The following is a 17,211-nucleotide window of genomic DNA, read 5'->3' as shown; positions in this document are numbered from 1 at the left end:
CCGTTCCAACACTGGGCGCCAGAAGTTATGTTACCCTCATTTTACCCAAACCTTTTGTGATTTGGGTGGGACGGATTCTATTTCACAACTGTCGACACATACTTTAATTTTAAGGATTCCTATTGAAACTATTGATTCCTACTACGCGTGTAAATTCAGTACTAAGGCAAAAAAATAAAGAAACTAAAAAAAAACAAGAGAGAACGCTATAGTCGAGTTCCCCGACTATCTGATACCCGTGGGCGTGGCAGCTTCGGGCGGTTTGTGGGCGTTAGAGTGGGCTTGGCAAAACGTTTTTTGCCAAATCGATAGAAATTTAGAAGAGCAATACAAAAATGAAAATATCAAAACATTTTTCAAAAGTGTGGGCGTGTCAGTTTTGGGCGGTTTGTGGCCGTGAAAACATGAAACATGCGCTGCGTCTATGTCTCTGGAGTCTGTATGCCTAATCTAAACTTTCTAGCTTTTGTAGTTCCTGAGATCTCAGCGTTCATACGGACGGACAAACAGACAGACGGACGGACAGACGGACATGGCCAGATCGACTCGGCTAATGATCCTGATCAAGAATATATATACTTTATATGGTCGGAAACGCTTCCTTCTGCCTGTTACATACTTTTCAACGAATCTAGTATACCCTTTTACTCTACGAGTAACGGGTATAATGAACTTAAAAATTAAATCAGATAAGGACTGCGGCAAGACTAAATGGTAGCAAGGTCGGTGATGTAAATTCAACCCAACCATAATCTTCCCGAAAGCATATTCGAAGATTCCCTGAAGACACTTCCGATTAGAGGTGGGCGCGGGCCTACTTTTTGAGGCCCGGCCCGGCACGAGCACTAAACCTAGTCCCAAAAAAGCACGAGGCCCGCACGACTTTTTTGGAAAAAGCACGGCCCGGCCCAAGCCAAACACGAAAATTTCAACAAAAAAACCAATGCAATTTTTTTATTTTTTGGTATGTTATATACAAAGAAATTTAGTTAAGTCCAATATAGTTATTATTATTATATATATTATATATATATTATATTATATATTATATATAACAGTGTTATAATATGCCGGAATGGCTAAAATGTAACGGACAAGTCTTTTCATTAATTTAAGGTCACTACATTTCCAAAATTCCAACACATTTTGGTCTGAAATGGCTGCACAGCCATTTAAATATTTTTCGATTTCAATATCAAAAGAATTTAATTGTAACTTTGGTTTTTTGGAAAAATTGTAATCTTGAAACTCTGCAAACAGTCCTGGGTCATCTGGGCTTGCAGTTCTTAATTCCACAAACTCATTTGATGCCTCCTCATCATTTATCATTTCTGAAAGCATTGCTTTGACCGTTACCATGACGTTCTCTTTAACTTTTGGCGATAAGAAACGCATTTCCTTGAAGGGGGGATTTAAGACGAGGCCAACATAATGTGCGTTGATGGTGCAAATCTTTTATTTAAAGTATTTAACGTATTATTTTTTAGCTGCATTATGATTTCACAATCGAGCATTTTAGTGGCGCACACCTTAAATAATATCTCCGATCACAAACAAAAAGTGTGCATGGTAGGTTCCGTATCGGCACTTAGTTCCTCCGAACAATCATTAAACGGTTTTAAAAAATGCAGTAAGCTTTCGAGCAATGATAAATCTAGTCCGGATATTCGATTGAGCTCATCTCTTTCTAATAAAATTACTTTTATTTCTTCTTTTACTGGTTTAATGCTGTCTAACATAATAAACACCGAGTTCCAACGCGTACGTATTTCTTGCTTTAAGGTCTTAAACAGTTTGTTATTCAAATGGGAATGTTTAAAATATTTAACAAGATTTTTGCAACATTCTATTAAGGACTTAATTGGAGAAAGAGGATTTTTTTCAAATATGCCATCCATAGCCAGGTTTAAATTGTGGCATGCACACGATAATCTTTTGTAGCTTTTAAATGCAGCTACCACATTTGCCCCATTGTCCGTAACAAAAATACGATTTTAGAATCCAAACTGTACTCTACCAAAATTTCCTTAACGATATTGAGGATATTCTCGTCTGTCTTCTTATCATCTGTGAACTCTTTAATCTTTAAATGACTCATCCACGTAGTGAGCCGTCAGCGAAATGAAGTTTCTTTGCGTGTAGTCGTCCGTCCACATATCTTTTGTAAATGCCAACTGTTGACCTTTTATTTTGGACCGCACTTCACTTTTTAGGCTTTCATACTCTCGGCTCATAATTGTAGATGACAACGTTTTGCGCGATGTGACTAAATCAGCGAAGTCCTGTTTGCCATACACTGATCCAATATCCAAAAGCTCTTGGCAATAGTCGCGAACGCCATTGCCTGCCAATTGAGAAAATGAATCATTCACAACATCTGACTATTTTTGTTGTACTTACCTTTAGTTACGGAAAACGAATGTAGATCTTTTCCAACCAATGCGAGCTGTTTTCTCTCCAGAATTTTTTTTGGCAAATAATGGAAGCGAATTGATTCTGGGTTGGTTGGCATTTTCATTTATCACCAAAACACAATTTCAATTGCCCGTTCCATGCCTAGATGCATATGCAATTACGTTCTTGCATTCGCGGCAGCATACAAATTCAACTATTTTATTGTTGAACTCGATTAAATCGAATGTTTGCCACACATTACTGCGCCCTTTGTTGTTTGAAATTAATTTAGTTTTATCACTTTTGATTGTATGTCGCGACATTGTATATGCCTTCACTTCACTAATATTTTATTCAAGTGATGTGTAAAAGTGAGTAGCAAAAGTGATGGGCACAAGGCGATAAATATCTAAAACATTGAAAACTATCATATCGTCGCGCGAACTGAGTTCCCTTTAAACGGCTACTCCACCATGGATCCCGAAAGAAAGGGCATACTATTCCGTGGATGTAGGCTCGATTTATTCTGTTAGGATTAAGGGTTATTACAGTTGGAGTTAACTTATTCCTAGCTTACCGCAGTGTGTCCCCCTCCTTTCGCGCGATAATGAAAAATGCAAAGTTTTCCCGGCTTATTGGAAACTTACGATGGCGACAATCAGTGTGCCCGCACACAATTTGGCTAATAATTCTAAAATTTCGGACTAGTTCACAATACAAAGATAAATAAAAATACTAGCTATCGATTACAATGTTCGATCCGGGACATATCATATCACGAGTCCCACCGATTGTGCGGTTCAATTTTGCGGGCCTCCGGGCTTTTGCGGGCCTCCAGGTTTTATTTTTAGGCCCGGGGCCCGCACGAACTCGATTTTTAGGCACGAGCATGTTTTTTTTTGGCAAAAGCCCGCAGGCCACGAAAAAAAGCACGGCCCGCGCCCACCTCTACTTCCGATTTCATTTAAGTTGCATTGTCAATTAAAGATTCATTATTGAGTCATTATTGTCTCTGCACAAATCCATTGGCTTGGAAAGTGGTCAACTCTTAACGGCAAGTTTACTATCTCCCGAAGAGAGGGGGGAACGTAAAGAGTTAAAACTAAGCACAAATGGAGATGTAAACTGCTAAAGGAGGGCACAAATTCATTGACTGTGAAAGTCAAGTCAAGGCTAGCAAGGCGTTTACCTGAAGAGCCCAGCACTTGTTGACCCTAAACTGGAAACGGTCACGCTTCCCTAATCCCACAGCCCTCCTCCTCGCCACCAATCACGCATAGACGCGGCAGCATAAGGCGTGCGACTACGTTCACGAAGGGAGAGCAGACCCATCACGGCAGAATCGAATGTAGAAGTGTAAAATCTAGTCAAGAATAAGACCCAAGGAAATCAGAACTGCTAATTGTTGTAACTGGTAACCGGGTGAACACATTTAATATAAATTTGGTGGGACGAACACACGAGATCTTTTGCGCTTGCCGATCATATCTCCAGACCAATAAAATCAATTCGTTACTACTGCAATAAAATTAGGCACTTTGCGGCTAAATGCCCAGAGCCACAGCGAAAAAAACGGTGTTCCAAATGTTTTAGGATTGGGCATAATGAAAAGTATTGCAAGGTGATAATCTCGTCCACGGTTGGTCAAATGCATGAGTTAAAACAAAAGTATCCGCCAATAATGAAAACAGTTCTGATTGCAGCTTAAAAGTTTGAAGCGTTCATGGCCAGGGGTAGCAATAACAAACTCATTAAAGAAGCAGCAGTGCCAGATGGAGCAATACGGCAGTCAAGGGTCAAACGTCTGCAAGGCTTTAAAGGATCTGTTTTTTAGGCCCGGGACCCGCACGAACTCGATTTTTAGGCACGAGCATGTTTTTTTTTGGCAAAAGCCCGCAGGCCACGAAAAAAAGCACGGCCCGTGCCCACCTCTACTTCCGATTTCATTTAAGATGCATTGTCAATTAAAGATTCACGATTTCTTCAAGCTAACATTACACATTTATTTACCAAAAAGGCTGGATGCCTTAACAAATAATATTTAGCAGTAGTCTTCAATTATGCAAAAAAACTGTGCGGCTACTCAAAAATAACAATTAAGAAAATTCTCGTAAATTATTTCTCCGAATTAACATTCTAGGTTAACTTTCTAAAGTTATATTCCCTACTTTTCATTAGGAGTTATAGTAATTCTTTTCTTAAGGGTTGTCCTAATGACTATAGTTTTTTCTTTGCTTTTCTAACTTCTAAAAGAAAACAAGAGAGAACGCTATAGTCGAGTTCCCCGACTATCTGATACCCGTTACTCAGCTAGTGGAAGTGCGAAGGAGAGTCTTAAACACTGACAGTTTTTGGCAATTTGTGGGCGTTAGGGTGGGCGTGGAAAAAGTTTTTTTGCAAATCGATAGAAATTTACAAGAATAATACAAAAATGAAAAAATATCAAAACATTTTTCAAAAGTGTGGGCGTGGCAGCTTTGGGCGGTTTAAGGGCGTGGCAAAATGTTTTTTGGCAAATCGATAGAAATTTAGAAGACCAATAAAAAAATGAAAAAATATTAAAACATTTTTCAAAAGTGTGGGCGTGGCAGTTTTGGCCGGTTTGTGGGCTTTAGAGTGGGCGTGGCAACATGAAAACTTGCGCTGCTTCTATGTCTTGGGAGTCTGTATGCTTAATCTCAAGTTTCTAGCTTTTGTAGTTCCTGATATCTCGACGTTCATACGGACAGACAGACGGACAGACGGACGGACGGACAGACGGACAGACAGCCGGACATGGCCAGATCGACTCGGCTATTGATCCTGATCAAGAATATATATACTTTATATGGTCGGAAACGCTTCCTTCTGCCTGTTACATACTTTTCAACGAATCTAGTATACCCTTTTACTCTACGAGTAACGGGTATAACTATGACTAATGTTAAGACGTTTCTAATAACAACCCGAGTTCTCTCTATATTTTTATATATGCATATATTCTCGTGCTTATTTTATTTTCACACAATTAGTAAATTTTTGTAGCAATGGTAACTGAAGGGTGTCACGTATGGAGATAAACATTTTATTGTTAGCCTCTTCCAGGCAATGTATTTCATTGATAGAAACTAAATAAATAAAAATTAATTTTCAGCGGCGAGTATCCGCCTTGTTTTTTTGTTATGAAAAAAAAGAGCACTCAGAGCGACGTTTGTAGTCGTGAACAGCCAACAATTTTTGTTGACGTGCGCACCGTTGCCCCGTAATGAATTCGATACTCCTCGCTAAAAAATATAATAGTCAACTTATCATAATCTTTGTATTCTAGCCTTTAAGTTTTGTATTACACATTACACATGGCACTAGCCAACAATTTATTAATTAATAAAATGATGCTATTATTTTAACTACAACAAAATGAGTAGCTAAACATTTCCAAAGGAGTGCTGACGCGAGAAGCGGAGTAAATCAAAAACGATGGCATAACGTTTGACGGACAACCTTGACAAAAGGGGATCGTATTGCGCGGCCCGCGACGATCCATTAGGCATGTAGACTTATGAAGGGGAGGGAATGTAACCGAAACATTTCCCGATCGTTTTACGATCAAGCTCCAGCTTAGCTTTTGGGGCAGTGAGGACTGCTGACGAACGGTACGAACTTTTACAGGCACTACTAATATTTATTCTCGTTATGTTGGAGAGGTGAGGGGCTTAACAAGATCCCACGAAGCAAAATCGAATCATGGTGCTTATACATGGGATGCCCCTCCCTCGGCCTGAGTCCTTACCCTGGACACGGGCACTAATACCCCGACAAACAGAGGCAGTAGCTATTCATTAAGCACATTCTCCTTAAAAGTATTTTTTGAAATACTTTAGAGAATATTGACAACAAACTAATGGGACGGTGCGAAGTCACATCACATTTTCTGCCTTGTTTGGTGCAAGGGTCATTATTGTCTCTGCACAAATCCATTGGCTTGGAAAGTGGTCAACTCTTAACGGCAAGTTTACTATCTCCCGAAGAGAGGGGGGAACGTAAAGAGTTAAAACTAAGCACAAATGGAGATGTAAACTGCTAAAGGAGGGCACAAATTCATTGACTGTGAAAGTCAAGTCAAGGCTAGCAAGGCGTTTACCTGAAGAGCCCAGCACTTGTTGACCCTAAACTGGAAACGGTCACGCTTCCCTAATCCCACAGCCCTCCTCCTCGCCACCAATCACGCATAGACGCGGCAGCATAAGGCGTGCGACTACGTTCACGAAGGGAGAGCAGACCCATCACGGCAGAATCGAATGTAGAAGTGTAAAATCTAGTCAAGAATAAGACCCAAGGAAATCAGAACTGCTAATTGTTGTAACTGGTAACCGGGTGAACACATTTAATATAAATTTGGTGGGACGAACACACGAGATCTTTTGCGCTTGCCGATCATATCTCCAGACCAATAAAATCAATTCGTTACTACTGCAATAAAATTAGGCACTTTGCGGCTAAATGCCCAGAGCCACAGCGAAAAAAACGGTGTTCCAAATGTTTTGAAAAGTATTGCAAGGTTATAATCTCGTCCACGGTTGCTCAAATGCATGAGTTAAAACAAAAGTATCCGCCAATAATGAAAACAGTTCTGATTGCAGCTTAAAAGTTTGAAGCGTTCATGGCCAGGGGTAGCAATAACAAACTCATTAAAGAAGCAGCAGTGCCAGATGGAGCAATACGGCAGCCAAGGGTCAAACGTCTGCAAGGCTTTAAAGGATCTGTCTGTGATCAAAACACAGTTACCGTAAAGAAGCGCTATACAATGCCAATCGTAGAGGAGCTATCTGGAAACATATACATCGCGACGCAGGATATGACTTTCGGTTTCTACCAGGTCCCGATGGACCAGAAAAGCAAGCATTTAACAGCATGTCATACATGCCACCAGATGGACTGTATAAATTGAATGTCATGCCTTTTGGTCTGGTGAACGCACTTATGGTCTTCCAAGAAGTCATTACGGAGATCATACGAGAACTGAAACACAAACGGAGTATATTCAATTATGTGGACGAAGTCATAATAGCTTCTAAGACGGTGGAAGGACTATTTATATTAAAGGAATTTCTGGATGCTGTAAAGTTGCCGGCTTGACCTTACGCCTATTCAAATGCGCTTTTATTAAAACGAAGGTGGCTTCGATGGGTAACGCTATTACGGGCAACGGGATTCAGCCAGGTAACGAAAAGACTGAGTGCATCAACGATATCAAAGGTCCTGTAATGAAACAAAAGTACGCAGGTTCCGAGGAATTACAGGATTCTTCAGAAAATTTTGTCAAGAAGTACAGTATGATTGCTTATCACATGGCATAAGGATGGCATAAGCAGACAACCAATTTTTAAGCGATTTTACCAACTGATGAAGATTGGGTGTTTTCCATGCAAAGGCAAGACCCAATACTGGCGCAGATATTTGATGTATTCAGAACTAATTGGAAGAGTTCACAATGGATCCAAGTAAAAGCAGACTACGTTATTGAAGCGAGCAGGCTTCTACGCAAATCGCCCAATGGAAAAAAATTAGTTGTACCCCACGCAATATAAAGGAGGTGCCATTCCGTACAATAAATATGGATTACATAGGCCAGTTCGCAAAGAGCAAAAGTGGAAATCTTCACATTATAGTTATTATATGCGTATTCACCTAATCAACTTTTTGGCAACAACAAAGACAACGCCAGTAATTAAAGCACTTTAGCAGCTGTGTGCAGCAGTCAGGACACCCAGAGCTTACGGGCAAGCTGAAAGAACAAATAAAACATTAAAAAAAGATTTAAATACCAGCACATAAGCACAGAAAAGACAGCACAGCAGCAAATATTACAAACGAACAGAAGAAATGAAAAATTAGGTTCGACGCAAAACGCGAACGAATTACGAATCAAACGCTTTGCTTATCATTAGCTTTCTACCAATGGCTAGAGGAAAGTCACATAAATTGTATGCTGCTTATAAAGGCCCGTCTGTAGTAAGAACGGACCTGAAAAACGATAGCAGTATTGTGGAAGATTTGCCAGACCACACTATTAGTCAACGACGCTTATGTAACGTACCTGGATATTGAAAGATGACGACGGCAGAATGTCAGGAGAGGCCGGGTGTCGTATGTGGGCTTGCTGCATGAACTAGGGTTATATTCCGTATTGTACTTGGACATATAGATTGTAGTAATGATTAATAAATAAAAGAGAGCCATATGTTAATACAACCTGTCAATTTTTTTTTATCATCATGGATAGGTGTTTTAGATGTCATAGATGTCATATTCATAGAAGGGTGTTCCTGCGTAAAATAGAACGTAATCTGGAATCTGTAAGGTTGTATTATGTTTACTTTTATGGTTGCATGTGTATAAAATAAATTGCTGACTTCGTAATCATTAATGATCCTTTGAAATCATTTGTTGTAGTCGGAAAAATAATGAGTTTATTTTAAAATTTCGTATAATTTTTTCAATATCAGGGTATAATAACTTTATGTGCTGAGTACTTTATAATGAATTCCTTGAATTCAGCATAAGAGTTAATGTTGTTGAGTAGACTATAACATCATCTAAATATACAAGGCAATGTTTGTTAATTAAGTCCTTAAGGACCAAGTTCATGTAACGTTGAAAAGTTTCAAGCCACATGGCATGCGAATATACTGTTTAGTCGAAAATGCAGTTTTTGGTATTGATTTTGGGTCCATTTCGATTTGGTGAAAACCTATATTTATCAAAATACTTGATATCTATAAATTCTTTTAATAATTGTGCCAGTTTATACTTTTCTTCATTGTAAAAATGGTCTAGTGGGTATCTGTGGTCTTTAAAGTTTATTTATCATTTTTTTATCATTTATATGGCTAACTAGTGGAGTTTCAGGTAATTAATCTAGCAGCCCTACCACTTTTGTCTGGGCGGCGTCAGTGCAACCAGTTGATCTTATCTGAAAGAAGAACCACGTAGAACAAAACGTAGTGCTGGCGTAATTAAATAAAACCGCGTGATAATCAAAGTCAAGTGCAAATAGTGAACACGGCAATCGCTGTAGCTGGAGCACCGACTTAGACAGGATTCTGGGCAGTGTTGGGCACCAGCCTTCTAAATGAGGTTATCTCTGCACACATTTAAATTTAAAACTGGGCACGAGCTAAGTCCTCGTTAGTAACTAGTGCGTCACGCGCGCTACCCACGCGGCCGCAACTTCGGCGCGGACTACGCTACCTTTATCCACGGGCGGAGCATTAATAGTTGCCGTTACCCTTGAAAGGTTGGGAAGAATCCATTGACAAACCGAGACGACATCATCTGCCTAAGAACAATATGCGCACCTCGGCATCCTTACTGATGCTTTTTAACTTAATCTCGTAGTCAAGATGACGAGATTTTACGAACGATTTAATGTTAAGTTACCTTCTGATAAAGTTTCTATAGCCGTTATCACTCCGCCACAACTTAAAGAGAGGGTCAAAGGTAAATTTCTTCTATCTTAGCACCCGAAGCAATCAGCTCTGCTCTTAAGTCATTAAAAAAGTGGAAATGATTCACAAGACAAGACTTCTTCTATACCAGCAACTGCTTCCATACAGATAGTTGCATACCAAGCTTTTGCGCTCATAAATCGCATTCAAATTTTCTGCTTGGCATTATACTCGGCATTGGCGAAGCTAAGAAATAAATCGCTTAAGTATTCAATAATAATACTTTTAGCTTTGCTGTTTCACTTTCTCCACTGAAATGTCTCTTCTTTTGCGTCTTTGTCAATAATGTCTAATAAATAATTTTCCTCTAACAGAGCTCTAACTCGATATATTCAAAATGAATTTCCAAATAATATAACGACGCTTTTTTTATAATTTCAATAACTTTTGTTTTTTCTTGAACAATTATAACCAATTCAACCACAGCGTCGTAAAGCGAACGCAGGCAGAAAAGCAAATCCCTAATTCCCGCTAATCTTGTTATATGCAATAGCCATATCTTTCTATCATTAGCAAATCAATGAAGCTTTTCCAGATTTCATATAGGGATTTTTAAATATTGAACGGGCTATAGGAGCTTGCCTATATTTTGTGTCAAATTCATCATTTTGTCGGTTCTCATTAAGTTTTTTCATTTTTGTGAAGAAGAAGAGTTGTAGGGTGGAGCTGCTTTCGAGATACCAGCGAGTGTGGACGTATGTGGGCTTTCTGCGTGAACGAGGGTTATATTTTGTATTTTATTTGGACATATAGATTATAGTAAAGATTAATAAATAAAAGATATGTTAGTACAACCAGACAATTCAGATGTGGGATGAAAATTTATTTCTAAGTGGAAAATGTGATTAAAGGAAAGAAAAAACTATGTTTTCTCCAAACCAAAGGAAAGGAAACCAAAGCTCAACGAATTAATACGAAACCACGAAATGTTGAAATTGGTACTGACGACTACAAAGTCTTGGAACAAAAGTAAGCACAATTATGCAAGCGCACAAATCAACGATTTAAAGGAGATGGTGGAAAACTTGGTACAAACGGCGTGCACGCAGCAACAAGGCCAAGGGAAAGGGACTGTAGACTCGCCAAGGGTCAGACTCAAGGTCAAGGTTTTGCAAGCATCAAAGAAATGATAGGAGTTTGATTCAATCAGGGGATATATTATATCGGATCAATTCATTGCAAAGGTAGAGTAACTACAAAACGTATATAGTTATGTGGAAGGTCGAAAGGGGGCCTCCCGAGCAGAGACTTCTTTGTCCAGCTAGATGTAAGAGTTGATCGCCGAGACCTTTGTGTCCCAAGCGAGTCGATCGAGGCTTTGGGAACGACTTCTTTGTCGTCTGTAGAATGAACGTTGAATTCCTCAGTAAAACAACTCCATCGACTTCTTTGTCGAGTGAAAAGGGTTTAATGAAAACGATGGTTTCGTCTTAACTAAAGAGATTTATTGATACGTGAGCACTGCTCTAGGTCTTCTTATCCTCTGAAGTAAAGCTAAGCTTTGAGTTGAAACCTACTACTAAGAGCTTAGCGCCATGTGTATTCATAACATAATGATCTTTTTCTAATAAGTGAGGGTATGTGTGGGTATACATGACTCCCCCAGCGTAGGTTTCGACAATGTGGTTGAAATGATTTGTTTAAGTAAATATATAATAGGAGTATAGAAATGCTAGTTTTCACAATCTTCATTTTGATATTTATACTTCCGTTTCACCTGATCCTTATAGATTTTTCTTTTATGGTCTTTATTATTTATTATTCCAACTTCTAGCTTCAAAGCGAACGGTCGTGTTTTTTTTCTGCGCTCCGAATTTATTTTTGTTTTGCTAAATCCAGCGGTGGAATTTAACAAATTATTTAATAATTCAATTTCGTAATCCGTACTAGTTAAAGTTCCGTTCGCTTCGCGAGTGAATCTTTTGTGATAAGTGCATTATTTTAATAATTTATTTCAATCTGTTCTCTTTCTGTCTTTGCGTTTTGTTTACTCTCTCTTTCGTGCGTTGTCCGTAGTGCTGTTTGGTGTTGTTTTTGTACTTAACTGCACGGTGCACCCGCTCTCTCGCTCTCCGGTACGTTTTCTGATTTTGTCTTTTGGTACAGTGGTCAAAACCCAATTAAACATGGAAACCAATGTTGTCTGCTTCCATAACAAATGCCGTCAGGTAATAAAGCCTGAGCAGTCAAAAATGACCTGTTGGCTATGTGATAGAATGGTGCACACTAAGTGCGCTGGTTTTAACGGCCGAACAAGTGATGACGTAGCTAAAGGCCCTAATCTAAAATACTGTTGTGATACTTGCCTAGGAGTTGCGAATGAAATGCAGCTTTTAATGCGCCAAACTAAAGGTGGCTTGAAAGGACTGATCAGTAGTTTTGGAGTGGCTAGAGATAGTTTTCGCCGAGCTTATGATCTTCTTTCTGCGCTTGATTCACAATTTAATAGCCTCAAACTATTAGAGGAATCTCCAAAGCGCAAGAAAGCCGCTGGTGGTAGGCTGCCTAAGGGGAATGCCCCGCAACCTTCGGCAAGTGATCAACAGGACTCCACAGCTGATCACTTGACGATCGCAGCAAACCCTCATATGTTGCTTAGATCGGCAGCTAAAAAAGATTCGGTGCAATCCGATCAATCGGTTGTGGAGGGAGTCCAGCCTGGGATTGCTACAGATTCCGTTTAGTCCGCACTGGTTTCTCAACCGGTGATTCCACCCGTCCCGAATTGTTTACCACCACACAGAAATATTGAGTCCGGACTACCGGCACAAGTTGGCACTTCAGAAATACAACCTGCAGTGGCAAAACCCCTATCAGTGGTTCCACTAAAGAAACCAATTTTAGTTTCTCGGCTTTCCCCTGATCAAACATCATCTGATGTACTGTCTTATATACAAGACAAAACAAATGCCGACAACATAAAAGTGGAAAAAATTAACTTTTCTTATGCTAGGGACATCTCATCTTTCAAGATAACTGTCCCAAATGAGCTATTCTCAACCATATGTTCTGGTGATTTTTGGCCGGAAAGTATGATTGTGAAAGAGTTTGAAGCTAAGATTAAAAATAGAAAAAAAGGGCCCGTGGGAATTAAACTCCCCACAAGTGGCCAGATCACTGCCCCATTCTCCTCTACTACTTCTACTTCTTTATCTTCAAAAAACTAAAATCTAGTTTCACTATCTGTTATCAAAATGTAAGAGGCTTGTGTAGTAAGCTAACTAATTTGTATTCTAATAGCATTTCCTTTGCATCCCATATTTTTGTGTTTACAGAGACTTGGTTAAAACCGGAGATACTTAACTCCGAAGTTTTCCCAGGTATGTACACAATATACAGGCATGATCGTCCCTCCAGGCGGGGAGGGGGAGTCCTAATTGCTGTTAGGTCTACCCTCACGTCAGAGGAGGTACTTTTTGATGAGTTCCGTAACTTAGAATTCTTATGCGTAAAGCTGTCATTTTCTGATAGCTATGTTTATATTACGTGCTCGTACATTTCGCCGTCTTCTGAATTTCCTGAATATATTAACCATTTGTCCGCTATCCAATCCGTTTCAAACAGACTGGCCGATAGAGACCAACTAGTTGTTCTAGGTGACTTTAATATACCAGGCACTAAGTGGTCCACTGAAGAACAGTCAAATATTCTACTGCCTATAGCACAGCATGACTTTATTGACGGCTTGCTTGACATATCGTTGTCGCAAGTTAATTATATTCCAAATTCCCTTTGTCGTTTATTGGATCTATGTTTTGTTACAAGTCCTAAAAGTGTGTTTTTGACTAGAGTAGCACCTCTTAGTCAACCAGAAGATCCATACCATCCAACTTTCGAGGTGACAATCGACACAGGTACCGTAATAAAAGAGAGGCCAGATAAGTCAACCAAACGAATTCATTGTTTTCGTAAGGCAAACTTTCATAGGCTAAATCTTTTTATATAATATCTGGCTTTAATTGGTCCGATCTAAATTTTTGCAGCATAATGGCCGATGCCATAGATATTTTTTATACTGCAATTAAATCATTTTTCAACTTTTGTGTTCTGATGTACTATCCGTCTACCTCTAACAAACCTCCTTGGTTTAATAAAGAGTTTACACATCTAAGAAATGTTAAGTCCAGACTTTATATAAAATTTAAAAATACCTGTTCTCAACCTATATTTTCTTAATATGTAAGTGCTCGGTTAAATTTTACCGTGCTTAACGCTCAGTGTTATAAGAATTATTTAAACCGTTGTAAGTTCCAGTTCGCACAGGATCCCAAACAGTTTTATAATTTCGTTAACACTTAGCGCAAAACAACCAGTTACCCTTCCTCGCTATTTTTTGAAAATACTTCGGTAACATCGGATCAGGCAATAGCCGATCTATTTGCCAAGTTTTCTCAAACCACTTATTCTACGTTACCTCATTCTGAACGGCCTTACTCTTACGCGGTATCAAAGTCAAATTAAATATTCTGTCCCACTTTAAACGAAAGCTCACTGCTTTATGATCTTCAGCGAGTTAAGCCTGTCTATTCGCCAGGTCCCGACGGAATTCCTGGCTGTGTCCTTAGATTCTGTGCGGAAGCCTTGTGCAAGCCTCTACTAAAACTGTTTAACTTATCTCTGGAATCTACACAGTTTTCCCAAATATGGAAGGAGTCCTTTGTGATCCCTCTCCATAAAAAAGGTAGCAAATCGGAAGCAAGTAATTACAGAGGAATCTCCAAATTGTCTGCTATCCCTAAGCTTTTTGAAAACGTTATCACTCCTAATTTGCATCACCTTTGTATGTCAATTATATCACCATGTCAGCATGGGTTCATGAAACGCAGATCAACAACTACTAACCTTCTGGAGCTAACCTCCTTCGTAGTACAGGGCTTCAAAAATAATCTTCAAACATATGTCATTTATACGGATTTTAGTAAAGCATTCGACTCTGTTAATCATTCACTTTTAATAAAAAACTTGATTTATTTGGTTTCCCTGTTGATCTCCTAAATTGGATTCTAAGTTATCTGAATGGCAGGACGCAATGGGTCCTCTTTCAAAATTGTCTTTCTTGTATTCTCCGAGTCACATCCGGCGTCTCACAAGGGAGCCACCTAGGTCCGCTCCTTTGTACCTTATTTATTAACGACCTTCCCTTAATAATAAATCATTCGCGTGTACTAATGTACGCTGATAATGTAAAATTATGCTTGCAATATAAGGACATTTATCGCCATTTGGACTTACAATCCGATCTAGATTGCTTTTAAACCTGGTGCCGTGATAACGTATTAAACTTAAATGGCTCTAAGTGTAAAGTTATGACCTTTTATCGTGCCAACTCAATGCACGCATCTTACACTTTAAGTGGGTGCTCTTTGGACAGAATAACACATGTTGATGATCTTGGTGTTCTTCTGGACCCTAAACTTAAATTTTCAGACCATATTTTGTCTATTGTCAATAAGGCCAGCTAAGCTAACCGTAGAACGATGCTCGGAACAGTCTTTATTTTTAACCTTATTCGTGGTGAAGTGGATAGTCCCGACTTGGTTAGTCGTCTAAACTTCACTGTTCCGAGCAGATTTACTAGAAAAGTGCACATCTTTAATATTTTCGAGAAGAAATTGTTTTATTACGACAATGCACATTGGGCCAGCGAGCCGATTTTTCACCGAAAATTAAAGTTTTAAAGCTAGGTTCTTGAAATTTCGTACATATGATAGTGTCGATGCATATAAAAACATATCCAAGTTTCAGACCAATCTGAAACGGCCTTCCCTAGCCGCCCATATGTTTCCTCCTATTCTTAATTGTACGCCAGTTAATAATGCTAGCACTCGTTAAATTCAGCAAATGTTTTAAATTAATTTTTTTTAACACATAAACTTAATATTAATAACTAAGATATAACAATGCATTCAAAATGACTATAAATAAGTATTTTACATTTAAAAATGTTCATAAAAGTCGTGTTCTACATCAAGATCTATTGAAAACGGATTTTCAGAGTCAGAATCTGAATCACTATCACTATTGTTAGCATCAAAATCGGGAACATTGTTATTATTGTTCATGCTAACAAAATTTAGCAAGTTTGTTGATTTCAAAAGTTCGATTACGTCTGCTGGTAGGGGTAGTTTATTTTGCTGGCCTAATCTTTTTGTTAGATAGATGCTAGACACAAGAGGATCTGAGGAATCTATTGCTCTGTGGAAAACGTCTGCCATGTTGTTCTGCCGTGTACTCTTTCGAGCATGTAACCTCCTGTCAGTCTTATAGTATTTGTTGCGAGCATGTTGGACGAAAGTCATTTGGTATGATTTATCTTAAATCTGGCCATATTTCTATTACAATTTGCCAAATTCTTTTGTATGTAATGGTAAAAGCTTCTCACTTTGGTGTTGATTTCATCCTTTTTCTCCGTGCTTAAGTCGAATTCTTCCAGTTCATAATAAATCCAAATCGAAACGGAGGATGCGCTACGATTGTTTTGTATGTAGATATCAAGCAGTTGCTCATAGGCGAACTCAACCACAGCTGTAATATTAAGCATTATACACATCGGAGCAAAAAAGATTTTTAAAATTAGTTTATTTACACTTTGCACTATAATGACACATAATTACTTTTTGGCACAAATTGGCACAAAATTAGCAGGTTAGCTTTTTCTACTTTTGGACAACACGAATAAACGCACACAAAAAACACATTAACAAACATGAACGAAATTTTTTTAATACAAATATTCTACATACCATAAACCACAAAAATTTTGGCACGCTCGCAAGTCAACAAAATTTTTCCTGCGCTTTTTAGTTTCGCACGCATGCAATCAAACAGCTGAATTAGAAGGGCTGCCAAAATTTCAGGAATGAATCAAAACAATTAAAATCTTTTGATTCATTTTAGTCGAAGTAGGTTAGGTTAGGTTAGATTTGCCGGCCATCGGTTATCCGACGCACTTAGACCATTAGAGGTCCTTTGTGATACAGTGTATGTTTTCCCATTTTGCCGGTAGAGGTTCGTGTGAAGTTAACGTTTCCCCAGCCAGAGGCGCTGGTGAATTTTTGTATCCGATGTGGATCGGTGTCGGACAGGTAAGACGTGTTTATCAGGACTCTGCTTCCTAATTGAGCAAGTCTTTTCGCTTGCATTGCTGGACAGTGGCATAGTAGATGCTCTACCGTTTCTTCCATTTCTTCGTTCCTACAGCTACGGCAGAAATCATTATATGGGGCATTTAGTCTTCTGGGATGGGTGCCTATCAACCAATGCCCTGTGATGACTCTCATAGCAGTGCTAAGGTTTGCTCTGGTCAATCTTAAAAGTTTTGACGTTCTCT

General features: G+C 38.9%; 1 protein-coding gene and 2 long non-coding RNA genes across 10 annotated transcripts in view; 2 read left to right on the top strand and 1 right to left on the bottom strand.

Moving 5' to 3' along the window:
• Positions 1–17,211, top strand: part of LOC26535568 (aminopeptidase N) — a 254,635-nt gene that overhangs the window by 46,625 nt on the left and 190,799 nt on the right. The gene's annotated exons all lie outside the window — the stretch shown is intronic.
• On the bottom strand, positions 1,435–2,986 carry LOC120322359. The gene is made up of 3 exons (XR_005562131.1): positions 2,972–2,986; positions 2,401–2,920; positions 1,435–2,344 (listed from the first exon to the last, which is right to left on the bottom strand). It is a non-coding gene; the product is annotated as an uncharacterized LOC120322359 (long non-coding RNA).
• On the top strand, positions 3,108–4,381 carry LOC120322360. Of its 3 annotated transcripts, none has more exons than XR_005562134.2 (2): positions 3,108–4,015; positions 4,098–4,381. It is a non-coding gene; the product is annotated as an uncharacterized LOC120322360 (long non-coding RNA). The 3 variants fall into 3 exon arrangements; XR_005562132.2 differs by having other exon boundaries at positions 3,108–4,033; XR_005562133.2 differs by having other exon boundaries at positions 3,108–4,033; positions 4,086–4,381.

Source organism: Drosophila yakuba, unplaced genomic scaffold (assembly GCF_016746365.2).
Source record: "Drosophila yakuba strain Tai18E2 unplaced genomic scaffold, Prin_Dyak_Tai18E2_2.1 Segkk8_quiver_pilon_scaf, whole genome shotgun sequence".
Taxonomy (NCBI): Eukaryota; Metazoa; Arthropoda; class Insecta; order Diptera; family Drosophilidae; genus Drosophila; species Drosophila yakuba.
The sequence above is the reverse complement of the archived record's forward strand: the minus strand, read 5'-3'. Positions and strand labels throughout refer to the sequence as shown.